The sequence below is a fragment of the Palaemon carinicauda genome, chromosome 22 (genome assembly GCF_036898095.1).
Source record: "Palaemon carinicauda isolate YSFRI2023 chromosome 22, ASM3689809v2, whole genome shotgun sequence".
NCBI lineage: Eukaryota > Metazoa > Arthropoda > Malacostraca > Decapoda > Palaemonidae > Palaemon > Palaemon carinicauda.
In genome coordinates, this window is record NC_090746.1 from 19,136,873 (window position 1) to 19,153,798 (window position 16,926).

At 36.2% G+C, this 16,926-nt stretch overlaps 1 non-coding gene across 1 annotated transcript; it reads left to right on the forward strand.

The window, feature by feature from the left end:
* Positions 1-16,498: 16,498 nt before the first annotated feature.
* TRNAS-AGA (transfer RNA serine (anticodon AGA)) lies at positions 16,499-16,580 on the forward strand. Its single transcript has one exon. It is a non-coding gene; the product is annotated as a tRNA-Ser (tRNA).
* Positions 16,581-16,926: the final 346 nt, after the last annotated feature.

A 16,926-nucleotide genomic window follows, 5' to 3' on the forward strand; every position in this document is an offset into this window, starting at 1 on the left:
ACTGTATTATTATTATTATTATTATTATTATTAGCCAAGCCACAACCCTAGTTGGAAAAGCAAGATGCTATAAGCCCAAGGGCTCCAATAGGGAAAAATAGCCCAGTGAGGAAAGGAAACAAGGAAATAAATAATTGATGAGAAAAAATTAACAATAAATCATTCTACAACAGTAACAACGTCAAAACAGTTATGTTATATAAACTATAAAAAGACCTATGTCAACCTGTTCAACATAAAGACATTTGCTGTAACTTTGAACTTTTGAAGTTCTATTGATTCAACTATCCGATTAGGAAGATCATTCCACAACTTGGTCACAGCTGGAATAAAACTTCTAGAATACTGAGCCTCATGATGGAGAAGGCCTGGCTATTTTAGGTCATCTCTAGTTTCTTATATCTCTAATTGATTAACCATTAGTTTGCCCTAATTGTCTCAAACAAACACACACACACACACACACACACACACACACACACACACACACTTAAACATGGACTGGTGTCTGGAATCACACGGTGAGGCGAAGCTAGTTACGTCTAGATTTTACATTTTCAGGTCATAGTTTCTAAAGGAAAAACACATTGACATACATTGTATGTGAGGAGAGCTAGATAAGAGAAAAAAAAATATTTGCTATTGGTTTTAGTCGCAGAAAAGTAAGTACTCTACGACAGATTAAAGAACGGTGTGCTGAATCGGTGTTTGAAAAAAATTGTATAGCCAAAGTTGTTTGAACTAGTTGTAATTATATCATATGCTCTTATATAATATTATTTACTACAGGAAAATTTGTGTTTTGCAGCCTTACATGATTGCTCATGTGGCAGAACACTGATTTGTTGTAATTAGTTTTCAACTGTTTTGTATTCTTTGTGAAATTTCCTTCTCTCTAGTACCATGTTTAACCTCAAACGTTACTGGTCAAATTATTATTATTATTATTATTATTATTATTATTATTATTCGCTAAGCTACAACCCTAGTTGGAAAAGCACGACGCTATAAGCCCAAGGGCTCTAACAGGGAAAATAGCCCAGTGAGGAGATGAAATAAGGAAATAAACACAGTTTAAGAGAAGTAATGACCAATTAGAATTAAATATTTTAAGAACAGTAACAATATCAAAATAAATCTTTCATATATAATCAATAAAAACTTAATAAAAAGCAAGAGAAAGAAATAAAATAGTGTTTCGGAATGTACACTTAGGCAAAAGAACTCTACCCCAAGGTAGTGGTAGACCATGGTACAGAGGCCATCGCACTAACCCATGACTAGAGAATAATGGGTTGGTGTTGGGGCGTCCTTCTGCTAAAAGAGGTGCATACCATAGCTAAAGAGTCTCTTATACCCTTACCAAGAGGAGAGTAGCCACTGAACAAATAGGCCAGAATATTCGGTGTATGTGTAGGCATTGGGAAAATGAGCCTTAAACAGCGAGATGGATCTAATGTAATACTGTCTGGCCAGTGAAAGGATTATTGTATTGTTCTCTTTGTTATCTGGTTAGGTAGACGATAACGGCGGTAATACAATTAGATTTTAGGTTTGAATGTTAAGATAAATGTTCATTATTATTACCACGGGAAAACCAAATTGTTACTGTTGGGCATATATTACGTAACATTTTAAACCTTTAAATATCGGTTGTGAACTGGCAAAGATTTTCTTGCACAATAGTATTACGTTGCGATTTAATTAACTGCATAACCTTATACCATTGCTTTTCATAAGTGGAGGAAATTTGTATTCCATATTTACCAAGAGTTTTAAGAAAATATGAACCGTTCCAGTACATGGCATGACTTTTTCAATGATACCCCCCCCCTCTCTCTCTCTCTCTCTCTCTCTCTCTCTCTCTCTCTCTCTCTCTCTCTCTCTCTCTCTCTCAGTTGCATCCACTTATTAATTTACAATTTAGCTCTCCTCCCCTAAGTTCCGTTTCATAATACAACTATTGCCTCCCTAGGCTAATTGGCCAAATTCTATAAATCCAAAGTTCAGTCCGTATCGGTGCTTGGAAGTTAACATTTACTTTCTTTATTGCAGGGAATGAAAGTGTGATAGATTGTGCAATCTATCAACATAGTTTGCCGAATCATTTTAGACCTATGTTAAGCACTTCGTTTCTTAGCTCGCCGTAGTAAGTCCCCCTGAAGTTGGACGAAATGGTGAGTACCCACTTTTAGCTTTTCTTCAGTGCTGGTGCCTATTTTATTCTACAAGGAATGCTTTAGTAGCTACTTTTCTCTTAATTGTTTGTGTTCATTGTATAAGGAGTGCTTTTGTGGCTACGTATACTGGTTTTTTATGTATCTGTTGTATCAGAAATGCCTTTAGCTATTTTTCTCTTGGTTGTTTAAAGTGCACCGTGTATTATATTTGGGTTTTATGCTGCTACGTTAATCGTCGTTTTGCTTCTTACAGCTTTCATTTTATTCTTATATATATATGTATCATAATGCAATAGACAAGGGATTCTGCGTTTGGTAGGTGGCTTGATGACATGTGACGAAGGAGGGAGAAGGTTGTGAACTCAAAGGCAGGATGCAATCAACTGAGTACTATATTAAAGAACACTCTCCTTTATATACAAAACCTCAAGGCAACAGGAAAATACCTGTTCGAGGAAATGACAATGTTACAGAGGAAAACAGCAGACATGAATTTTCATGTTCGTTTTAGTGCGAGGGAAGAGCGAAGATACAAGCATAATATATACAAAAGGAATTATATACAATTGTGTGACACACGGTTGGTACATGGCTCCCCCTCTAAAAATGACATACTGAACATGTTAAATAGGTGCCCTGAATCTGGAGAGGTAGTAGTAAAAACTGCGCCGATTAGCGGCAGTGAGTGGCTGTAGAAGTCGATGGTTGGGGTGCGAGCGAGTGGTGGATGATGGGTGGCTGTGTTGCTGCTCCGGCTCGTCACGGGGTAGGCGAGTGTGTCCTACGGCATTCATAGGCGAGTGTGTCCTACGGCATTCATAGGCCTATGGCGTTCATAGGCGTGTATGTCCTACGGCATTCATAAGGCGTGTATGTCCTACAGCATTCACGTCAGCTTCGGTTGAAGTTGAATAGGTGTCCTCTTCGTCACGAGTGGAGGCGTTGATGGAGGTTTTGAAGGTCATGAAGTGGCTGTCCATAAGGGCACGAACTAGGTTCACCTCACGAGGAGAGCCGTGTGCGGCAGGTTGCAGGCGAGTGATACTGGTCATTTTCCCGAGGGTGAGCGAAGCCCTTTGGTCCCCCAACGGTTGTTGAGAGAGCTGAAAAGGCGTTGCTATACGGGCGGCTGGCGACGGCGAGTACTGCTGCAGAAGGTATGCGTTGACGGCGTCATAGTAACGGTGAGAGGTGGAGGGGGGGGGAGGCGGGAGGAGCGAGTCACTCCGGGGTCACCAATGTGACGAAGGAGGGAGGAGGTTGTGAACTCAAGGCAGGATGCAATCAACTGAGTACTATATTAAAGAACACTCTCCTTTATATACAAAACCTCAAGGCAACAGGAAAATACATGTTCGAGGAAATGACAATGTTACAGAGGAAAACAGCAGACATGAATTTTCATGTTCGTTTTAGTACGAGGGAAGAGCGAAGATACAAGCATAATATACAGTATACAAAAGGAATTATTTACAATTGTGTGACACGCGGTTGGTACATGGCTCCCCCTCTAAAAATGACATACTGAACATGTTAAATAGGTGCCCTGAATCTGGAGAGGTAGTAGTAAAAACTGCGCCGATTAGCGGCAGTGAGTGGCTGTAGAAGTCGATGGTTGGGGTGCGAGCGAGTGGTGGATGATGGGTGGCTGTGTTGCCGCTCCGGCTCGTCACGGGGTAGGCGAGTGTGTCCTACGGCATTCATAGGCTTGTGTGTCCTACGGCATTCATAGGCGAGTGTGTCCTACGGCATTCATAGGCCTACGGCGTTCATAGGCGTGTATGTCCTACGGCATTCATAGGCGTGTATGTCCTACAGCATTCACGTCAGCTTCGGTTGAAGTTGAATAGGTGTCCTCTTCGTCACGAGTGGAGGCGTTGATGGAGGTTTTGAAGGTCATGAAGTGGCTGTCCATAAGGGCACGAACTAGGTTCACCTCACGAGGAGAGCCGTGTGCGGCAGGTTGCAGGCGAGTGATACTGGTCATTTTCCCGAGGGTGAGCGAAGCCCTTTGGTCCCCCAACGGTTGTTGAGAGAGCTGAAAAGGCGTTGCTATACGGGCGGCTGGCGACGGCGAGTACTGCTGCAGAAGGTATGCGTTGACGGCGTCATAGTAACGGTGAGAGGTGGAGGGGGGGGGAGGCGGGAGGAGCGAGTCACTCCGGGGTCACCAATGTGACGAAGGAGGGAGAAGGTTGTGAACTCAAGGCAGGATGCAATCAACTGAGTACTATATTAAAGAACACTCTCCTTTATATACAAACCCTCAAGGCAACAGGAAAATACATGTTCGAGGAAATGACAATGTTACAGAGGAAAACAGCAGACATGAATTTTCATGTTCGTTTTAGTACGAGGGAAGAGCGAAGATACAAGCATAATATATACAAAAGGAATCATGTACAATTGTGTGACTCACGGTTGGTACAGACACTGCAGCTGGTTTAATGTTTAGAATTTGAATGTTAATAGAGATGTCATTGCCTTTTGTAAAATGAGAGCCGTTTCCTGATCTGGTGTACTGCATTACCTCTTTATGTTGCAAGTATGTGTCCTATATAGCGGGTAATGATTATTTGTTTAAGTGTTCACTGTATCTGAAAATGAAAGTTATTCAAATATTTAAAGGTTAGTATAAATTTGGTAAACGGTTGTTTGTAAGTACAATCTTGATAATGGTGTGTGTATTCTAATTCAATAGTCTTAATTTCGATGTCATATTTAAAACGTTTACGTAGCAAGGATTGTTTCCTGATTTGTTTGACGCACAGCTTAGACGTGTTGTGTATTATAGCTACGATTTTATATTATATCAAATGGATTAGAATTTTGGTGCACGTGAAACAAGTCAATTTGTGTATTTTTGTCAACGGAGGGGGAACATCATTCTTTGGTAATAGTGAATAAACTGAACTATTAGCAACGGAAAGTGATTTTAGAGCACAATGATTACCCCCCCCCCTATTTTTACAGTATTCAGATAGAAAATTAGTGACCCTATTTCTATATAGATTACTTTGAAATACCGATTATAATCCAATGTAAATAACCCTGAATATACAGTCAATCCTTCAGGACTGTTAAATCCCACTTTACATTAGCCATGGTCTGCCTTAAATGACATAAGCGTCAAAGAATTAGGTCCTTAATTATGTAGACATTGCCCAAAATTTTGACCCAGTACAGACTTTGATTCATGTATCAGCCTCGTGGTGCAGCAGTGGTGTTGAAAAAACTTGCTAGCTGCCAAACTACTGCAACACTGCTCACGTGTTTTCCCGCGCTAGCTGCCTACAAGGTTCACAGTGGCGTTACGAAAGTAACATTTTTGGTACTTTTTAATTTGAGCTGTACATTCGTCTGACGCTGAAAAAAGAATGTTATGAAATTAAAATTATGAGAAAATAACTGTGTTTTAACTTTTTATTGAAAAAATTACAAATTTCGTTACGTTTTGCATCTGAATACCTAAAAAGAAATTTATCCCATATAACGTTGAAAAAGTTCTTATTTCCATAATAAAAAAACAAATTTCGACCTAATTGTAACCGCATGTAAGGTAGTTAATGGAAGTCCCAATGGAAATAAACTAGGAAAAATCGAAACAAAAAGAAACTTGGCCTTTATATCACGTTATCAAATTGATCAATTTTCCTGTAGCCTACCTTAATATTTTTAACGGTTAGTCGAAGCTGAAGGCGAGCAATGGTCTAGAGCTGGAGGTAATATTTGAATTAAATGGGTTTGGACTGTTAAGTCGGTTGGGCGTACCTGATATGCCTACTTTTTGTTGCCAGATGTTACGTTTTCTGTTACGAAACCAAATTCAAACATCTTCACTGGGAACACTGGCTGCCTATTGCAGTTCAGCTTTCATTGAAAGAGAATGTATTATTATTATTATTATTATTACTATCCAAGCTACAACCCTAGTTGGAAAAGCAAGATGCTATAAGCCCAGGGGCTCCAACAGGGAAAAATAGCCCAGTGAGGAAAGGAAATAAGGAAATAAATAAATGAAGAGAACAAATTAACAATAAATCATTCTTAAATAAGAAACAACGTCAAAACAGACATGTCATATAATAAACTATCAACAACATCAAAAACAAATATGTCATAAATAAACTATAAAAAGGCTATGTCTGCCTGGTCAACAAAAAAGCATTTGCTCCAACTTTGAACTTTTGAAGTTCTACTGATTCAACCACCCGATTAGGAAGATCATTCCACAACTTGGTCACAGATGGAATAAAACTTCTAGAGTACTGCGTAGTATTGAGCCTCGTGATGGAGAAGGCCTGGCTATTAGAATTAACTGCCTGCCTAGTATTACGAACAGGATAGAATTGTCCAGGGAGATCTGAATGTAAAGGATGGTCAGAGTTGTGAAAAATCTTATGCAACATACATAATGAACTAATTGAACGACGGTGCCAGAGATTAATATCTAGATCAGGAATAAGAAATTTAATAGACCGTAAGTTTCTGTCCAACAAATTAAGATGAGAATCAGCAGCTGAAGACCAGACAGGAGAACAATACTCAAAACAAGGTAGAATGAAAGAATTAAAACACTTCTTCAGAATAGATTGATCACCGAAAATCTTGAAAGACTTTCCCAATAAGCCTATTTTTTGTGAAATTGAAGAAGACACAGACCTTATATGTTTCTCAAAAGTAAATTTACTGTCGAGAATCACACCTAAAATTTTGAAAGAGTCATACATATTTAAAGAAACATTATCAATACTGAGATCCGGATGTTGAGGAACCACCGTCCTTGACCTACTTACAATCATACTTTGAGTTTTGTTAGGATTCAACTTCATACCCCATAATTTGCACCATGCACTAATTCTAGCTAAATCTCTATTAAGGGATTCACCAACCCTAGATCTACATTCAGGGGATGGAATTGATGCAAAGAGAGTAGCATCATCTGCATATGCAACAAGCTTGTTTTCTAGGCCAAACCACATGTCATGTGTATATAGTATGAAAAGTAATGGGCCAAGAACACTACCCTGTGGAACACCGGATATCACATTCCTATAATCACAATGGTGCCCATCAACAACAACTCTTTGAGATCTATTACTTAAAAAATCAGTAATAATGCTAAGAAACGACCCACCCACTCCCAACTGTTTCAGTTTGAAAATAAGGGCCTCGTGATTAACAAGGTCAAAGGCAGCACTAAAATCAAGGCCAATCATACGAACTTCCCGACCACAATCAAGGGATTTCTGTACAGCATTGGAGATTGTAAGAAGGGCATCACATGCTCCAAGGCCTTTACGAAAACCAAATTGCAAACTAGGGAGTAGATGATTACCTTCAGCAAACCTATTAAGACGTTTTGCCAGAAGACGTTCAAAAACTTTAGATAATATGGGAGTTATGGAAATTGGGCGGTAATCAGTGGGACTTGAGCTACCACAAACACATTTACATAGAGGAGTAACATTACCAATTCTCCAACTAGTGCTAAAAGCTCCTCTTCTTGCTAACTTGCGCAAAATAACAGATAACTTTGGAGCTAAGAAATCTGCTGTCTTTATAAAAAACAAAGGAAAAATACCATTTGGGTCTACACCTCCATAAGCATCAAGGTCCATCAACAGAGCTTTAATCTCACGAGATCGAAAAGCTAAACTAGTTAGTTTAGCCTCAGGAAAACAGGAATGAGGAAGTTCAAGTTTTTCATTACTCTGTTTACTGTCAAAAACATCAGCCAAAAGGGTTGCCTTTTCCTTTGGACAGTGAGTGACTGAGCCATCTGGTTTAAGTAAAGGAGGAACTGTTGCATCTACACCAAAGAGTGCAGATTTAAGGGTAGACCACCATTTATGTTCCTGAGTTGTACCAGAAAGTGTTTCTTTTATGGTTAAATTGTACTCCTTTTCAGTTGAGGCATAAACTCTCTGAGCAAAAGCCGATGCTCTCAACCAGGAGACTCTATTGTTATTATTATTAAAATTAATAAAGTTTATATTAAAATTTATAAAATTATTATTATTAAAAGTATTACTATTATTATGATTAAAATAAAATGAAGCGTTGGTCCTTGTCCACTCAATGGAAGACAGAGTTAAGCCATTGGCGCTGGAGAGGTGAGCGAATGTTCTTCCACTTTGAACGCTGAATCTGATGCAACTCTAAGCACCGCATAAGAAATCGGGCCGCGTTGGTGGTACCGTTTCGTATTGAAAAAAGTCGTTTTTGAACGCATCCATTCAATACTGCGCGCATCATGAATTATAGTTTGTACTGGGCCATAGTCTTCAGGGGTTTACTATTAGTATGTTGTGTTAGTTGTTAATCATTTATTGACTGTGTTATGGTGGTGGTTGGAGTTGGAAAAGAAGAAAGTTAGGTGTTCTACGATTGGCTGGGTAGAATTAGGTGAACGCATTTTTAATGGCTTCGGTAACTTACAAGCTGTAAACTAAATCGAACATATAAAGACTGTGACTGCTATATAATACTCCACAAAGTTTCAGTTAACTTTCAGTGTATTGTCTGATCGTAACTCGACCACATCAAATTCAGGTATAACATGACGTTTTCACTTCAGGGACGGGAAAAATCATCTATGCTCGTGCACTGCAAAATAGATGAATACAAAGTGCAGTCCAAGAAAATAATTTAAGGAAAACTGCAGTCGCTTATCCTAAATATTTTTATAATTTTCTTTCCTGGAGAAGGGGGTAAAATGGCTGACTTCGGTCTGTATAAATGAAACTTATTTACTCACTTTTGCCGTTTTTTTTTTTTGTGATATTTATAACCTGGTTCTCATTTAAATGATCTTGAGTGAGTTATAATTTGGTTCATGTTTCAGGCTTTTGTTTGTGGGGTATCGCCAAAACTCTATACAGTTATTGCAAAGCTGTGAATTTGGGAATTGTGTGGTGTTCACGATATAATAGTTTGTAAGATTGTAAATGTGCATTTCATAATCAAAGATAAAAAAAAAGAAACAGAGTAGGCAGTATACTCGAACGTGATTTTTTTTTTATAAATATATATAGGGAAATCCGATTTCTATTGCCGAACTTGTGTCGAAAATGGTTTTTCCGTGATTGCCAAATATTTTCGATTAAATGTCACAAATAGCTTGCACTTCATTTATTATATTGTAACAGCGCGCACTTTTCAAGACCTTCTTGATTAACACGCCACATGTGATCACAAATATCTGTTAAATATGTTCCAGATTCATGTAATATTTTGTTACGCTAATATATAGGCTTTTAAATAATTTCACAGGATTATTTAATAGGGGACTGCAATCTATGGAGAGGTATAGAACCTAGACCACAAGGATGAATTTATATATATATATATATATATATATATATATATATATATATATATATATATTTATATATATATATATATATATATATATATATATATATATGTATATATATATGTATATATATGTGTGTGTTTATATGTATACGGTATATATATATTATATATATATAAATATATATATATATATATATATATATATATATATATATATATATATAATATATATATATATATATATATATATATATATATATATATATATATGATTGTAGACGTGCTTATTTGGAGAAGCAGGAGGCCTATCACTTTGGAAGGGTAATGGATCAGATTTGACCTGGAACAACTATATTCAGCTTCGAGCTTTTGCTCAGAGAGTTTTTGCCTCATCTGAAAAGAAGTACAATTTAACCATAAAAGAAAACCTTTCTGGTACAATTCAGGAACATAAATGGTGGTCTACCCTTAAATCTGCACTCTTTGGTGTAGATGCAACAGTTCCTCCTTTACTTAAACCAGATGGCTCAGTCACTCACTGTCCAAAGGAAAAGGCAGCCCTTTTGGCTGATGTGTTTGACAGTAAACAGAATAATGAAAAACTTGAACTTCCTCATTCCTGTTTTCCTTAGGCTAAACTAACTAGTTTAGATTTTCGATCTCGTGAGATTAAAGCTCTGTTGATGGACCTTGATGCTTATGGAGGTGTAGACCCAAATGGTATTTTTCCTTTGTTTTTTTATAAAGACAGAAGATTTCTTAGCTCCAAAGTTATGTTATTTTGCGCAAGTTAGCAAGAAGAGGAGCTTATAGCACTTTTTGGAGAATTGGTAATGTTACTCTTCTACGTAAATGTGTTTGTGGTAGCTCAAGTCCCTGTGATTACCGCCCAATTTCCATAACTCCCATATTATCTAAAGTTTTTCAACGTCTTCTGGCAAAACGTCTTAATAGGTTTGCTGAAGGTAATCATCTACTCCCTAGTTTGCAATTTGGTTTTCGTAAAGGCTTTGGAGCATGTGATGCCCTTCTTACAATCTCCAATTCTGTACAGAAATCCCTTGATTGTGGTCAGGAAGTTCGTATGATTGGCCTTGATTTTAGTGCTGCCTTTGACCGTGTTAATCATGAGGCCCTTGTTTTCAAACTCAAACAGTTGGGAGTGGGTGGGTCGTTTCTTAGCATTATTATTGATTTTTTAAGTAAAAGATCTCAAAGAGGAGTTGTTGATGGGCACCATAGTGTGTATGGGAATGCGATATCCGGTGTTCCACAGGGTAGTGTTCTTGGCCCATTACTTTTCATACTATTTACACATGACATGTGGTTTGGCCTAGAAAACAAGCTTGTTGCATATGCAGATGATGCTACTCTCTTTGCATCAATTCCATCCCCTGAATGTAGATCTTGGGTTGGTAAATCCCTTAATAGAGATTTGGCTAAAATTAGTGCATGGTGCAAATTATGGAGTATGAAGTTGAATCCTAACAAAACTCAAAGTATGATTGTAAGTAGGTCAAGGACGGTGGCTCCTCAACATCCGTATCTCAGTATTGATAATGTTTCTTTAAATATGTATGACTCGTTTAAAATTTTAGGTGTGATTCTCGACAGCAAATTTACTTTTGAGAAACACATTAGGTTTGTGTCTTCTTCAATTGCACAAAAGAATTCTCGGCTTATTAAGAAAGTCTTATAAGATTTTCGGTGATCAATCTATTCTGAAGAAGTGTTTTTATCCTTTCATTCTACCTTGTTTTGAGTATTGTTCTCCTGTCTGGTGTTCAGCTGCTGATTCTCATCTTAATTTGTTGGACAGAAACTTACGGTCTATTAAATTTCTTATTCCTGATCTAGATATTAATCTTTGGCACCGTCGTTCAATTAGTTCATTATGCACGTCGCATAAGATTTTTCATAACTCTGACCATCCTTTACATTCAGATCTCCCTGGACAATTCTATCCTGTTCGTAATACTAGGCAGACAGTTAATTCTAATAGCCAGGCCTTCTCCATCATGAGGCTCAATACTACACGGTATTCTCGAATTTTATTGCAGCTGTTACCAAATTGTGGAATGATCTTCCTAATCGGGTAGTTGAATCAGTAGAACTTCAAAAGTTCAAAGTGGGAGCAAATGTTTTTATGTACACCAGGCTGACATAAGTTTTTTTTATTGTTTATATATGACATCTGTTTTTGACATTGTTAATAGTTTATATAGGACATATCTGTTTTGACGATGTTACTGTTTTTAGAATGATATATTGTTAATTTATTCTCATCATTCATTTATTTCCTTATTTCCTTTCCTCACTGGGCTATTTTTCCCTGTTGGAGGCCTTGGGAGTATAGCATCTTGCTTTTCCAACTAGGGTTGTAGCTTGGCTAGTAATAATAATAATTATATATATAAATATATATATATATATTTATATATATATTTATATATATATATATATATATATATATATATATATATATACATACATACATACATATAAAAAGAAATATGTGTAACGTTTTAAATACACACATCTAAAAATTATCATATTTTAGTTTACAAGCAATTTGGGCCGACACTAATACTGACGTAGACCAACACAATAGAATACCTTAGTACGGTATCATATTGTATTGTATCTGTAAACAAGAAAGTATAGACTGACTGGGTGTAGTATTGCATATTAGTATAATCCAGTGGAGAAGTTCAAGACGGTGAAAGTGAAGAATTGGGATACCGTATATGAAGGGGCAGATGTTCTTAATAGTTAATTTACTATATATCGCGAAGTATTGAATTTATTAAGGATTTCAAATTAAGAAATTAATGGGGGAAATTCTAATATATGTGTATGTGTGCGTTTGGTTTTGTATGGACATACACACACACACACACATATATATATATATATATATATATATATATATATATATATATATATTTATATTTATTTATTAATTTATTTATTTATAATTTATTTACAGTGTAAGTATAATTATATCATCATCTTCATCATCTCCTACGCCTATTAACGTAAAGGGCCTCAATATATATATATATATATATATATATATATATATATATATATATATATATATATATATATATATATATATATATACTGTATATATATTTATATATATATACATATACATATATATTTATGCAATTATTGCAATAATTACAGAGGCATCACACTTACGTCAGTTGTCCTGAAAATATATAGTATGCTCATTCTAAAGAGAATAGAGAGAAAGATTAACGAAAAGCTTAAAGATGAGCAAGCAGGATTTAGAAAAGGTGGAAGTTGTACTGACCAAATTTCAATTTCAAAACATGTGGTACAGTAATGTGTAGAATTTATAAATCCACTTTTGATGGCATTTGTGGACTAAGAAAAAGTCTTTGACAGTGGGCACCGGCCAATTTTGTGGAGAGTCCTACGTTATTGTGGAGTTAGTTCCTCTTTAATATGTGAATTTGATTAAGCCTGTTCATGAGCATAGCAAGTGCAAAGTTAATGTTAGTGGAGTCCTATCAAATGAATTTCCAGTGAACAGTGGAGTACTCTAAGGTAATATGTTGTCAACTATGTTGTTTATCTCCCCATGGATTCTGTAATGCATATTATTATTATTATTATTATTATTATTATTACTTGCTGAGCTACAACCCTAGTTGGAAAAGTAGGATGTTATAAGCCCAGGGGCTCCAACAGGGAAAATAGCCCTGTGAGGAAATGAAACAAGGAAAAATGAAATATTTTAAGAACAGTAACATTAAAATAGATATTTCCTTTATAAACTATAGAAAGTTTAACAAGACAAGAGGAAGAGAAATAAGATGGAAAAGTGTGCTTGAGTGTACCCTCAAGCAAGAGAACTCCAACCCAAAACAGTGGAAGACCATGGTACAGAGGCTGTGGCACTACCTAAGACTAGAGAACGATGATTTGATTTTGGAGTGTCATTCTCCTAGAAGAGCTGGTTACCATAGCTAAAGTCTCTATTACCCTTACAAAAGAGACGTAGCCGCTGAACAATTACAATGCAGTAGTTAACCCCTTGGGTGAATAAGAATTGTTTGGTGATCTCGGTATTGTCGGGTGTATGGGAACAGAAGTGAATATGTAAAGAATAGGCCAGACTACTCGGTGTATGTGTAGGCAAAGGGAAAGTGAACCGTAACCAGAGAGAGTGGATCCAATGTAGTATTGTCTGGCCAGTCAAATGACCCCATAATTCTCTAGTGGTAGTATCTCAACAGTTTGGGATGATGGAGAAGGATCGGACTGGATTGGTAACAGGAAATTAGCTGACCTAGAGTATGCCGATGACCCTGTACTTATTAGTAGAACACCACAGGACTTGCAAAGCCTGCTTACCAGAATGCATGAAATATAACATGAGCCTGGCTCAAGATGAATAGAAGGAAGACAGAGATAATGAGAACGGAATATGCAATGGAAGATGAAATATCATTAGAAGGCAAAGGATTAATAAGGTGGAATTATCTAAATATTTAGGAACTATGATCTCTAATACAGATCTTTAGAATTTTAAGTTTAATGAAAGATTGAAAAAAGGAAACCAGACAATGGATAAGTTAAGTAAAATTTAGAAATCAAATCTCCTAAAATTACTTATAAAAATCAGGCTATATATCAGTTTAGTGAGATCAATGTTACTGTATGGACATGAGTCGTGGTATGACAATGAAACAACATCCAATAGATTTGGTAAATTTGAGAACAAAGCCCCAAAAGGATATTGGGATTCAAATGACAGGACAGGATTAGAAGTGTGATTATAGGAGAGTTTACCGGAGTGCCATATGTTGGTGAGGTTATGGTGGGTGTAGATGGAGATGGTTTGGGCATTCTCTTCGTACTCCACCAAACATTCAACTGAGCTCCACAAGGTACTAGAAGAGTTGGAAGACCCAGGCCTACATGGCTGAGGACTATGAAACAAAGTAGGAGATGATGAATGGAGAGGTATTGATTTAAAAGTTCAAGATTGAGACGACTGGCGAAATCTAACACGAGGCCCTTTGCATCAATAGGCATGGATACATACAAAAGTCATCCATACATACTGTACAGTATATATTAGGATACATATTGCTGATGAGGTGTAAATGCGATTGCGATGCTTAACAAATCAGAATATTACAGTTCGCTTTTATGAAAGGACAACGTATAATGCATACGTAGACAAATACCGTTGAGAGGCTATTGGTAGGAATTTGACGCAATAGTTCCACTAACTTTAACAAGTAATATACAAATATTAATGTATACGTGGGTGAGAAAGATGGTTAAATAGAGTATGCTAGGTACTAGTTTTAAAAGTGTTTTTTTTTTTTCTTTTTTCAAGTAGTGAGATAACAAGTTCTAAGGTTTGAAATGGAAAAGTTGATATGGACATGGTTTTTCAACTGGAATTTCATGGTTGCTACAAATGTTGTCAAGTTTTTAATTTGAAAAGTAAACTAACCGGAATGACAACAGAAAAGATAACGCCTTCATTTCTACGTAATCAGATTGTTTAAGGAATCCTGTCGTTGGTGGAAGTTATATTTATTCTTGCCTTTATTTCAATGGTTGCCTTATCCAGATCCATTTCTCTTTTACAAGGCTTGTGGGCCATTTCCTTCTATGAATTTTATTTATTTTTATCTCTTTTCTTATTTTCTTCAATAATTTCCTCTATCTTTTCCATAATTCTTTTTTTGATTTTCCCTTAATTTCTGATTTCTTCAGTTTCAATTCCATGTTTACAACAAATTTCTTTGATGCTGTTACTCCAGCGCTTTCCATAAGGGTTCTTCCACTGATCGTCAATTTTCTCTCTTACAAGTCTCTTTTCATCAGAGTTTATGTTGTTATGAAAGAGCATTATTTTTTTATATTCTATTCTGCAAGACTCTGGCCATATTCCTGTTTATGCAAGGATGCCCCAATGTGGAGTACTTACTGGTTGTTTATACATCTTTTCTTATTATCCTATTTTGAAGGTTTTAAAGATCTCTGATATCATTATCTCCTATTTCATTCCAGGTCTCCAAATTAGCAAATATTGTTGGTACTACTACTGTTTCATATATTTTCTTTCTCACTTCCAATGCCACTTTCGTACTTTTCTCATATCTCCATATTTTCTTATTTCTTGTGTCATATACGCGACCCTCTGGCTTTTTTTACTGATACTCAATTCTTTGTTTCCTTTCTCAGTGTTCCAATCTCCCATATACTTATATTCTTCAACTAAACTTACTGGACCACTCTTCACTTTTGATTTGATCTCTTCTTCTTTCTTTTTTCTTTTCTTAGTTACTAATACATCCGATTTTGGGGCGTTGGTGTTGATTGTGAACTTCTTTAAGATCTCCAAACTATGACAGTTACTTATAGCCCATTCTATTCCTTCTTTCCTTCCTGTGGGAAATATCATCATCTACTAATGCCAATGATTCAGTTTTAGTATTCCGTATTAACGTAATAATTTCTACTAATGCTATTCAGGTGTTGATTGTGAACTTCTTTAAGATATCCAAACTATGACAATTACTTATAGCACATTCTATTCCTTCTTTCCTTCCTGGGGGAAACATCATCTACAAATACCAATGATTCAGTTTTAGTATTCCGTATTAACGTAATAATTTCTACTAATGCTATTCAATTTGTTAGTTACGATACTGCCTAGCTTGGGTCCATATATTCAGTAGTTCCTTGTCTTATTTTTCCTTCAATCTCTATGTTTTTTGTTGTACATGCTGGACAGTCGAAGGTTGCTCTACCTATTTCATCCATTTTCTTAACTATCAGTACTTCCTTCCATCCTATCATTTTCTCCATATAGGAGAATATGATCTTGTCCCATCACTAAGTAATTCTTTTACCAGCAGATCTTTATAAAACTAGGTAGCCTATACATTTTTTTGCTTTTATTTTCAATAAGTATCTTTAAAGCCATCTCGACGATGCATGCAGTGATGGCCGAGTGGTTAAGGCGTCTGACTAGAAATCAGATGGGATCTTCCCGCGTAGGTTCGAATCCTACTCACTGCGCACATGGTGGCTCTTTTTAAGTTATGCTGTTAGCGACAAAATCATTTTTCACTTCGTACATAATTGGAGGCTAGAACCTGACTTCATTTTGAGTACCTCCAACGTTGCTAACTTCTAGACATCAGCCATAAGCTCTACCAGGTGCAAGTGATATTATTATTATTATTATTATTATTATTATTATTATTATTACTTGCTAAGCTACAACCTTATTTGGAAAGGAAGGATGATATAAGCACAAGGGCTCCAACAGGGAAAATAGCTCAGTGAGAAAAGGAAACAAGGAAAAATAAAATATATTAATAACAGTGTATAAACTAAAAAAAAAAAAAAGAAGAGGAAGAGA